Source organism: Prinia subflava, assembly GCF_021018805.1.
Source record: "Prinia subflava isolate CZ2003 ecotype Zambia chromosome W unlocalized genomic scaffold, Cam_Psub_1.2 scaffold_2cwr_NEW, whole genome shotgun sequence".
NCBI lineage: Eukaryota > Metazoa > Chordata > Aves > Passeriformes > Cisticolidae > Prinia > Prinia subflava.
This window is the reverse complement of record NW_026960607.1, coordinates 380,558-393,015: the sequence shown is the minus strand read 5'-3', so window position 1 is coordinate 393,015 and position 12,458 is coordinate 380,558.

Genomic DNA, 12,458 nt, shown 5'->3' with positions numbered 1-12,458 from the left:
CTGTGAAAATTACAGGAGGTGGGATTATACCTGCTTACGGGAAGAGAGAAGATTCAATCAACTTCTGCAAGCAAAGAGTTGTTGTAAAATGCATGAGTTTTCTGTGTGATTTTTAACCTGATTATTGTAGTAGAAATGATTAACCTGTCTGAAATAGTATATAAGCTTTTGGAAAACCTGAGTAAAATCGAATTCTGATCACCGAATCAGTCTTCCCGTCTCTCATAATCGCCAATAATTGGTGCTCCGTGTGACCGGAGAAGAACCGGCAGTCTGCTGGCAATTGGCGACGCCCCTGGAACTGATCGTGGCGGTGAAAGAACCGTGTTTGGGCCTACAATCATCTGTACGCCGGACGTGACAGGTGAGCCAGGGGAACTCAAGGTATGGGACAGGTCATGTCCGACGGAAGAGACGTTAAGAAAACCATCCAGCGCTTGCTGAGCAAGCATGGATCCCCCATTCTTAAGCAGGACCTTAAGTCGCTCCTACGATGGGTGTCACGCATGTTCCCCGACACCACCCCTTCCTCTGTTCTTACTCTCCGCTACTGGGACAAGGTCGGCGTAAAGCTCTACGACCTGGCTACGCTGCCTGGCCACGAGCCAGAGCTGCGCCTGCTTCCTGCATGGAGGGCGGTCATGGAAGCGGTTAAAAAAGAGGGGGGGAGCGAGGCAGCCTGCGAGGCTACCGCGGAGACGGCCCCGGAGGCCGTGCCAGACCGAAACCTGCCCAGGTCCCGCTCCCCGTCCCCCGTCCGCACCCCCTCCCCGACGAACGCCAAAGATAAAGCCCAGCCGCCAGCTGCACCCCCACCGGGATCCCACCAGCGACCCCAGAGCCGCCGAACGCTAACTGCTTATGGGGACTCTGACTTTAACAGTGACAGAAAGCCATTCGACCCCGGCCCCGAAAATGATCCGGACTGACTCGCTTCAAATAGGCATAACAATTGGTTACAGATAAAAAAGAAAGCCCTTAAAGACAGAGACCTTGCCTTTATTTCGCTAATCAATGCCTCTTCAAGTTTCACCAAATGGCCAGCTTTTACAGCAAATCATCTCACAGCATGGGACAGCAACGAGTGCAGACACAAGTCCCACAGCCAACCCAGCAGCTGTCACAGCCAGAGCCAACCTTCAGCTTCCAGCCAGCGCAGGCCCTGCCCGCCGGACCATCTCCGACCTACGGCCAGCAACCCCAGGGAGCGCCAGATTGGACATTTCAACCCGTGATACAGTAACGTTGACCAATTCCTCAGTGTTTTGTCTCCCCACAGGAATTTACAGACCTTTGCTACCAGGTCACCATGCTTTGCTTTTAGGTAGATCTTCTACCTCAGTAACAAGATTATTTGTTTTGCCAAGAGTTATTGATTCTGACACGGTTGGGGAAATAAAAATCATGGCTTAGACCCCACAGCCCCCCTGCGTGGTCCCAGCAGGGACCAAAATAGCCCAGCTTGTACCTTTTCCAGCAGCCCCCTTATCCACACCCCCGATAGCTAATCAGAGGGGAGGCGGGTTTAGTTCAACGGGGGTACCACAAATTTTTTAGACGCAGCGCATAACTCCTGAACGTCCTACGTGCAGGTGTAAGGTGTCTCTGAGAGGTAAAGAGTTAATTTTAACCGGATTGATTGACACGGGCGCAGATATCAGTCTTATCTCCCAAAATCAATGGCCTAATGATTGGCCATTAATGCCTGTCCCCCAGGTCCTCTCAGGGGTGGGTAGAAACAGTCAAAGCTATCAAAGCCAACACCTGGTACAGATCACAGGGCCTGAAGGCAGGGTAGCAACTGTCAGGCCTTATGTGTTGTCTGCGCCGCTGATTTTATGGGGGAGAGATGTTTTGTCTCAATGGGGAATTTTCATGCAGTCAAATTTTGTATAAGGGTCATTGGGGCGCGCGAGACCCCCAAACTGACTTGGAAATCCTCTGATCCAGTTTGGGTAGACCAATGGCCCATGTCATTAGAAAAACTGCGCATTTTACAAGAACTTGTAAAAGTACAGCTGGAAAAGGGACACATAGTCCCATCTAATAGCCCTTGGAATTCACCAGTGTTTGTAATCAAAAAGCGGTCTGGGGGGTGGAAGCTATTGCATGACTTGAGGAAAATAAACGAGGTAATTGAGGGAATGGGGCCCCTACAGCCAGGCCTCCCTTCCCCTTCTATGATTCCTAGAAATTGGCATTTAACAGTAATTGATTTAAAGGATTGTTTTTTTGACATTCCTCTGCATCGAGATGATGCACCCAAATTTAGCTTTTCTGTGCCGAGCATTAATATGCAGGCACCTCTAAATCGATATCATTAGTTATCACTTCCCCAAGGAATGCGAAATAGCCCAATTTTGTGTCAGTAGTACGTGGCAAAAACCCTGAGCCCGATACAGGAACAAATGCCTGATGTTCTCTTTTATCATTATATGGATGACATTCTTATTTCTGCAGAAACCGTGGGTCATATGGAGGAAGCAGTGCAGGCTGTCTGCCAAGCTGTTACCTCAGCAGGCCTCACCATTGCTTCTGAAAAGGTTCAAAAGACATCTCCCTAGAAATATTTGAGCTAGCGAATAAGCATGCATTCTATTTCTGCACAACCCTTGCAAATCTCAACTGAAATCAAAACTTTACATGATGCACAGAAGTTGCTAAGAACAATAAATTGGGTCCGTCCCTTGCTTGAGATTTCAAATGCAGATTTAGAGCCATTGTTTGCCCTCCTGGGAGGAGAGCCTAACCTCTTATCACCCAGACACTTAAACAAAGAAGCACAAATTGCGCTTCAAAAAGTAGCTGATGCTATCTCTCAAAGGCAATCAGCTAGGTGGGCTCCAGAGTTGCCTTTGTGGCTAATTATTCTGAATCCTAATAAACAGCCTTATGCATTAATATTTCAGTGGGACTCAGAAAAACCAGATCCTCTTCTAATTATCGAATGGGTCTTTTTGCCTAACAATATGCCCAAGACTATTTCCATGCAAGATGAACTTATGGCCATGTTAATTGTCAAGGCTCGGCAAAGACTGACCTCTTTGGCTGGGAAAGATTTTGATATTATCTATCTACCTCTCACAATGTTTTATTTGAATTAGTTGCTACAGATGTCTGAAAAATTGCAAATTGCTTTAACAAATTACCCAGGGCAGATATCTATCCATCCGCCTAAACACAAATTATTAAGTTCGTCTTTTAATTTAATCCCCAAGCCAAAGAGAAGTGAGACTCCCTTGCAAGCTATGACAATATTCACAGATGGGTCTGGGAAAACCCGTAAATCAGTGATTGTATGGAGGGACCCTGAAACTGGAACTTGGCAATCTGATATTGCTGTGGTTGAAGGGTCTCCACAAATAGTGGAATTAGCTGCTGTTGTCAGAGTGTTTCAGAAATTCAGCACACCTTTTAATCTAATTACTGACTCCGCATATGTTTCAGGTATTGTACAGAGAGCAGAGAATTCTGTTTTGAAAAATGTTAAAAATGACATTCTTTTTTCCTAGTTAAAACTGCTAGTCTCTCTGTTAGACCAGAGGACGGCTCCTTACTTTGTGATGCATATCAAGTCACATTCCAATCTACCAGGTTTTCTCACTGAAGGTAACGCCCATGGCTCTCTCAAACGTCTTGTGGTAAAACAAAAGGGGGGAGCCGGGGACACTCCTGCTGAAAGATTATGCAAAGCCTTGTATGTTTTTAGTTTCTTAAATTGTTCAATGACAGACTTAAATCCCGTCAAATTATTCAACTTGCTACTGCTGTCAGAGCTTTTCAAAAATTTTTCTCTTCCTTTTAATCTAGTAACAGATTCAGTTTATGTTGCAAAATCGTGAAGCCTCAGCCCTATAAGAAAGTGTAAAACCTGCAAACAGATGATAGTTTTGAACAGCTGAATAAACTCCTAAGAAGCTAAAGACTCCATAAATAAATTAGAAATTTAGTTAAAATAAGCTTTCTTGTATTAGACATTATATTATGTATTGTTATAATTATTCCTTATATTTTACAGTGTGTTTAAACTAAAGGTAGAATCTGGATCTTGGCTAGATAACTTGTTTAGTGGCTGGGGTTTGACACCCTGGCTAAAAGATTTTCTTAGGATAGGAATGCATGTAATGATTTTAATAATAATTGTATTAGTTATGATACCTTGCTTGCTTCAATGTGTGCAGAGATTAGTTAATAAAGCCATCAAGGGGGTATTCTTGGTTAATACAGAAGGGGGAGATCTGGGAATACACAAGACAGAGAGTCAAACAGACTTGATTAGCATATCTGGTTTGATAACCAAGATGCCATGGCAGGAACAAACAGAACTGTGAAAATTACAGGAGGTGGGATTATACCTGCTTACGGGAAGAGAGAAGATTCAATCAACTTCTGCAAGCAAAGAGTTGTTGTAAAATGCATGAGTTTTCTGTGTGATTTTTAACCTGATTATTGTAGTAGAAATGATTAACCTGTCTGAAATAGTATATAAGCTTTTGGAAAACCTGAGTAAAATCGAATTCTGATCACCGAATCAGTCTTCCCGTCTCTCATCAATCGCCAATAGAATTATACAGGACAATCTATAGATTTACGACTGTTAAGTACTGAATTGTGATGTTAAAACTAGAAATGGAAACTGCTGAGAAAGCTTATGAATATGTATGAATATAACAAATAAAATACCAGCAAGTCCAGCAATCAGTGTGCAGTCGGAAGGGAAAACCCCTACCACTGTACCCAGCGCACTCTTTGCTCACACTTTACCATGCTAATTAATTAATTATTAAATTGAATTGCTGCTTGATATATTGGCCGTGTCAAGCGTCTCATTTCTAACAGAATGGGTATTGCTGTTTTAATTATGGAAAAGTCAATATACTTATGGAGCTTTGGGCAGCATGACAGCACAAGCCTTAGTACCTTGGTTATGAAATTACTCAGACATATGTATAACTGTATGATAACAAGGTCATTGTAAAACGACTATCACATAATTCCTGAGGAAAGTGGAAGGCAAATGAGGCCATGTGTGAAAACCTATATGTGTACTAGATAGCTTTTTTTTCTCTTCTTCTCTCCCTTCCAGGAGACCCGCATAGCATTCTTAGTCTCCAGTTCTTTGCAATTATGTTTCCCATGGCTCATGATTAATGGCATCAGCTAACCAAAAAGCTGCTGGTGGGGCAAAACTGTGGCAGGAGCAGAAGCACAATATGTGTTTTTGGTATGCAAGGGGCTTCAACACATGCTTTGACTAGCTCGGAAGAAAACAGCAGGATGTAGTTTCATTGTGCCAGGGGAGGTAAAGGAAGACAAAAAGCAGTATTACGTGTCTGCATCCTGGATTGCATCAGGAAGTTGGATTTCAGGTTGACAAATGTTACACAGCACCCAGGGAGAGCACACACAGCAGCGGGTGTGATGGAGGAGTGCCGGGCTGGCCTCAGGCAATGCAAACACTCGAGCACCAGCCGGTGCAATCAGTGAAGCCACCTCACCCTGTTTGGCACGCTGGTAGACCTGTGCTACAGCACCACTGCGAAGGCAAAGAAAGGTATCCGAGGTTAGACCCAGCAAACCCGGCCCAAAGCACCAGGTCAGACATACTGGAGGCAATAGTTATGTGTGAGATAGGCTTACTTGTCATGCATCTTGATGGGAAATAATAATAGAAAGTATAATGGACTATGAAATGTCAGGAACAATTGTCTGCAAACCCCAAGCATTTTAGATTAACATTTTGGGCATTGCTAACTTGAGAAGTGTGGCCGATGAGTCTACTATTTTTGATTGGACTGAGACTTTCCATAAGGTACCTACAAGTTGCTGCCACTTATCAGTGGAAATGTGGTCAGGCAAAGAAAGAGAATGAGTTGCCTGTTAAAGAAATGTATAGTGCAAATATTTTGTGCACACAAATGTTAAGTGCAGAGTGGAGGCAAATTGGACAAAAACTGCAGCATGTATCAGCTGCTGCTAAGGATGATGCACCCTGGGGTTCTAAAGTTAAGGGTAGATGTTCACAACCTCCTCAAGCACAAAAAGTAACTTGAAAGAGAAAAGGCTAATTCTGCTGTAAAGGATCCATGCTCCAAGCACAGTGTTTACAAGCCAGCAGCACAAAGAAACTGATTTTTTGAAAATCTGTTAACTCTAAAGAGTAAATCTTTATAGCAGTGCGATGGAGTCATGCCCACGAATCTCATTATTCTGAAAGCTGCTTAGAAACTTTAGCCCTTAGAGTCAACATACCACAATGCATTCAGAAGTACAATTTCAAAGAGTTACAAATGCTTCTAACAATTAGCTAATTAAAAAAAAAAAAAAGAAAGGAGAAGAAAAATTAGGATTTAAAAGGATTTACAAGGAAATAATTGGGGGAGGGGGTGTTATAAGTAAAGAAGGAGGTAATTGAAAGGGATTGAGAGGAGTACAGTAGGAAGTGGATGGGGTTAAGGCATTCACAAGATTAGTTAAAGAAAAGCCTGGTAAAACTGGAAGTAAGAAACCAAATCCTGAGACAAATGAATATAGTTTCTTTGATGTATTTCGAGCCGCATGGTTTATACATACTCAGCATCTAGCCTGTGAACCTTGAGAATGATTGGGCAAAAATAGTGATGAAAGCTTATTAAAATACTACCCAAAAAAGCTGTATGCAGAATTTGATGCACAAAAGGTTCTTATACTCTCAGAGATGAAATATGTAGTCAATGATCCTGAACAGCTACAGGTATTTCAGCCTCAGGAGTCTCACAGAATTATGAAACTTAACAGTAATAAAAGCTGTGACTTGCTATGCAAGCTGGTTTATTGAAAACAAAAATTGTCACAGGATTCATTACTGCTTTAGAGATGGATTGTGAGCTTGAAACTAATTTTCAAATGTCTTCACAACAAAGCAGGATGATATGAATGCTAAAATTGAGGTGGGTGAGGGCAATTTGAGGTGATGAGTAAAGCTCTGGCACACAAATGACATGGATTCTAATTAGTGCAGATACACCTCTTGAAATTCCTGCAGAGTTCTTGTATCTATAGAAAACATATTTAAATCCTGGATAAGTAGGTTGTGTGTGCATGTGTGTGCCTGCCTGAGGTCTCAACTTCTTCCAGGATTAAGAGACTGCAAATACATGCCCCATCCTGTAGGTGCTCTAGTAACGTCCCGGACTGGCCTGTGCTAGGCAATTGAGCAAACAGAGGACAAGGATACACAATAGACAGTGTACCAAGCAAAAAGACAACAGAGGAAGATAAAGAAAGAGCTGAACCAGGTCAGCATAACAGGACCCAAACTTTGTACTCTTTGCTAAGCCTGTAGAGCTCCTAGGATCGTTTTGCATTTCACATACTGAAATTCCAGAACCAGAAGGCAAGGTAATCCCTGTCCTGATGTTAAGCAGAACCATTTCTATGACTCCTATTTCATTTCCCTTGCTTCAGAGAACCAGTGCCATGTTCAGAGCACTGTCAGCATTGAGGAAGAATAGATGAGCACTGAGAGTTTCGTGCTCTTAAACATTGTCAGCAGGATACATAAAATAATGTATTGAATTTGAAACACAACATCACAGGAGAATGAAGAAAACCAGATGCATCTGCTAAGGATTTCTGGACAGATCAATTTACATAATGATGTTCTTTAACTTTCTTTTAGAAGTTGGACAGGACAGTGCTTCAGATCTGAGGTAACCAAAAATGGATACCAGGCCTTCATTATGTCAAAAGAAAAGAGTAGCTCTATTCTTTTTTTTTTTTTTTAAACTTGGTTCAAAGCTCATCAGGATGCTCATCCACAGAACCCCTGAGCTTAGACTTGGTGGAAAGTTGGGTGTATTCAGACAATTATGTGAAGATTTGTTAGCTTTATTTCTGCCACTTTTTTAGAGCTCAGGTTTTGGTGCACAAGACAAGGATTGTTGTAATGAAGGCATGTAATGTTATGCAGAGCTGAGAAACATCAAAGTCATAAACTTCAGCAGTGTGCAGGTATTTGTTGAGGACTTTGACTGTCAGAAGCTTCTGAACCATGACATCCATTTGCTGAGTGATTCTGCCTGTTGTTTGCATTTTATACCAGGTCTCAGGTTTCATCAGCAGCAGACTGGTATCACCCACAGTGCCGGAGACTTGTTTGGTCACTGTGAGAAGCTCCTCCTACACCAGTAAGTAGCAGGAGAAGGCTGTGACACTAGCTTTAGAAAGGTCTGCTTTATCTCAGTCTGTGTAACAAGTGTAAATGCTGATGCTATTGCTGGTCCTTCCCATGCACCATGGTGCACAGTGAAACACTTGCCTTCCTACTGTCAGTTATTGTGGATAATTGAATGGAGAGAATAATTTAACTGTACCCAGATAATTGACCGGGAAACTAGAAAACTGGAATCCTGGTATCAGGAGCCTAATGAGGAATTCATAATACATAAAACAATCTTTCCTTTTTCTGTTTTTTTTTTTCTTTCTTTTTGAGGGAGAGGAAAGAATGATAGACTAACAAAAGGGCAGCAAAAGGAAAGGAAAAATTAGGTGAGAGCTTTGAATGGTCAGAGAGGAAACTATTATGATATGAAGCAATTTCTAGCATTCAGGGCATACAATGAACTGTTTTAATTTTTCAACAACAATGCAAGTTGTGCAGGCCCTCAAAAACTTAAAAGCTCTTTTAGAAATAATAGCATGCATATGACATGTACTATATGTACTTAGAGTGCAAGTTATTCTTGTCTAAGCTAATAGTGCATCTCTGTCTGGATTGCAAAGTTTAATTAACTTCTGTAGGTGTTACAAGGAAAATTATGTCTAGCTGAGTCTAAAATCCACATTCTTGAATGTAGGACTGTTTGGAATTGACATGACTGATACACCTTTTGAAGAACAACTTCATGTTTTTCTGCTTCATACAGGGCAATAGCATTCCAAGTTTAGACCCTGTAGAATCCACACATAATACACCTTTCTCTCTCTCTCATTAAGATGCTATCATGAAGACTATAGATAACTCTAACAACTGTAACTTTTGCTCTGCTACTTAAGGCTGATGAGTTTGAGATGATGGTCGCAAAATAATGGTGATAATTTAGTAGCCTAGTGGGCATTGTATATGATGGGGAATTACAAGATTAGAGAGCATTTTGGGGTCTTCACCTTGCTACCACCACTAAAACACCATTTGTACAGAGTTTGAACTGAGTGATGAAACACAAGAAGGGGTAAATCTCCAAAGCAAAAGGACAAAGATGCTATAATCTCTCAATAATGGTACTGTCCCACACCATCAAGCTTATTTTGGTATCTTAATGCATAGCATCAGGAAGCTTACCACAATTAAAAACAGCAGTAGAAATCTAGTTCATCCTTCTGCTCTAAATTGAGCTGCATGACCAAAATTCAGGCAGAGCCACATATGCTTAAAGGACTCTTAGATACAGCCAGAAATTTGGGCCATGACAAAAAAGATGAAAGTCCTTCTCCTTTGGTGAAGTCCAGTATCATAGTAGGGGACCTTGGTGGAAGAGAAATGTGAATTGTGAGGGCTTACACTAAACTGGAGTGTTTTTAATATCATATCACCAGCCAGTGTGCATTTTTCACCTGTCAAAATGTCAATATATTTTTTACCTATCTGTGTGTTCATGCTAAGACATTAAATGCAAGACAGCAGGATTTGGCACTTTCACTGCATTGGCTATGGATTGCAATACCCCTATTATACTTTTGCTGCAGGTGCACTCATCCTACATCTCTGAAAATCTGCCTTCCTACTTCTAATGTGAACTAAAACATAAGATGACTTCTCAAACACATGTGCTAAGTATGTCAATGACCCACAACTGCACAGCTAGAGGACAGGTAACTCCTAACTCAGGCAAAACTCATGACTGATACTGATTTAACTATTTTCCTACTGACATTAAAAAAAAAAAGAACTTTCCCTATATGGGGTTTTTAGTGTGTTAGTAATGAGAATTTATGAATAGCATTTCCTGCTTTAGTAATCAACTTACATAGGAAAGGAAAATGAGTATGTGACAAAACAAATCTGCATCTTATTTACATTTTAAATATTACATAATTCTGAAGGTATCAGTAGAAGCATTTAGATGAAGGTTTTGACAACAATCCTGTACAAAATGCAGTGAAAATCCTTTTGATGTTTAACTAAAGGAGATTGCAAGGACATAGTTTGAGAAGTGGAGGGTGGAGTTAATAAACATACCTCACCCACTGCAAAAATGCCTGGGCTGTTCTTTGCCTGTGTTTAAGTGCATATTAATAGATCTCCAATAACAGGCATTTCTTGTTCTGCAAGCAGTAAGTTGTCCTGTCATGTAGTACTTTATGATCAGGTGTAAGAAAAAATCCACTGGCTTTTTGCATAGATGAATGCAGGTTTACAGAGCATTGATTCCAAAAGTCACGATACTTCACCCTTGGTATACAAGCGTGGTACTGCTTGAGACAGCCACCACCTTGCACAATTGCATATAAACTTTGCATTGCTAATTGATGGTCTGGTTTTAGTGCTGTGATTCTGTGCTTCACTATCATGCAACACAATACGGATGCAGTGTGTCCTGCAGTGTGTCAGAAAGTGCTCTGGGTTGTTTTTCAGCAGCCGCCGGTTGCATATACACTGCTCCACAGTGTTGGCTTAGCTTGGTTTAAGCAGCTCCAAGAGCTGTTGTGTGTCCTTGCAAACTGTTTGTTTGATTCTAGGAATGACCATGGCAGGCTGCAGCTTAAAGCACAAAAATACAATTTAGTTCCTTAACTTTTACTCCAGTAGGCTTTTAGGTGGGATTTTTATTGTGTTTTTTAGATCTTTTGTCTTTTCTGATCTCAGTTGGATTGAGCATTTTGTATTCACATTTGGCTTAGAAAAAGAAAACGTATGTGATTCTTTTGAATAGCAGCATCAAACTGGGAGATGAGAAGGCTGGTACATTTCATCCTTAAAACAACTGGGGGTGAAATCTAGGCTCTGTTTAAATCTGGCAACATTCCAGTAATTTCAAGTGATGCTATTCACCTTTATTAAATGAAAAGAATAGGGCATATGCCTTTATTAATATTCAGCTCTTTATTAAAGTGATCAGCTCATTATTAAAGGACCCAGCAGGATTGCAGAGTTCAATCGGAGTTTTCCACGCTGCTGCAGCCATCTGAAGGAGCAGGTGCTGTCCCAGTGTATGCTGAGTCCTTGTTCCCATAGAAACAGCTGGCAGCTCTCTCTGGTCAACCATCAGAAATCAGAGCAGTGGCAGTCAGCTCTTTGCCCTCAGGGAAAAGCTTCGAGAGTTTCCCATTCTCTGCCGAAGTCAATGCAGCTGGCTGGTTCCCATTGTATCTAAGCTCCTCATAGGTTATGGTGAATCTGCAAACCAGGCCAGGGGGTGCATCTACTTCTTGCTCGGCTAGGGCACTATCTAATTCTCCTCTGACACATCTAGCTTCTTGTCTTGGGGTGCAGTTTCTCAAAAAAAACAAAAACCAACAAAAAAACCCCAAAAAAAACCTCTCCCAGGATTCACAGGGGCAGTTTTATTTGCATATAAAAATGCATATGCATTGGTCCTGGTCGAAGCAGAGGTATCCCGGCTGAAAGAAGTAGTTACAGCAAACAATGGCTGGGCCATCAAGGCTGGAGCCGCTCCTTTTCACATTTTAATGAGGTAGAAGAATGCTGCCTTTCCCTTCGGGGCAGCTTCCCTCTGTCTTCAAACTTGCTAGGGTGTGGGGGTTACAACCAGGAAAAACCCCCATTCCTCCAAAAGGCTGGGTGAAAGCACAAATTGGGAGGAGGGGGGCTACACTCCCAGAGCTCTTTTAACATGCCAATGCGTGCTCTGCGCTTTCCCCGGGGGGACTGGGCGACCGTCCTCCACGGGGCCAGGACAGGGGCAGCCCAGCCCCTCCCATCCGGGAAGCTTGTTCATAACACTAAATACTTTACATCCTAAGGGCTCTGTAAGTTGTTGCATAAACATTATGTAGTTATACAATGAAAAAAACACTCCCATTTGCCTTTAGGAAAGGGAAAATCTTCACCTAAGGTAAAGTCTTTGCTGCCAGGTTTCTGAGGGAGAAGCTGACAGAGGTAATCCAGCAGTGATGGAATATTCTGGGATTAATTAGATGTGGCCTAGATACACACAAGTATCAGAGCTGACCTAAATGTTGGAAGGAACAGTGCCTCTATCTCCTGCTTTCTTCTAACCAGCCCTGACACAAAGACTTATCAGGGCAAGTTTGGAGAAACTGTTTGGATACAAACCTGAAAGAGAAGCAAATTGTTAAACTTGTTTTCAGTCATATTATAAATCTGCTTATTTAAATCTAAAATTTTCTGAAGACATGTTTGCTTCCTGTGTCTTGGAGGTTAGTAAGAAGTCATCCAGTTTTTTCAAGCAGTTAGTCAACAGTCTACAAAAGTCCTGCTGTAAATCACTACGCTT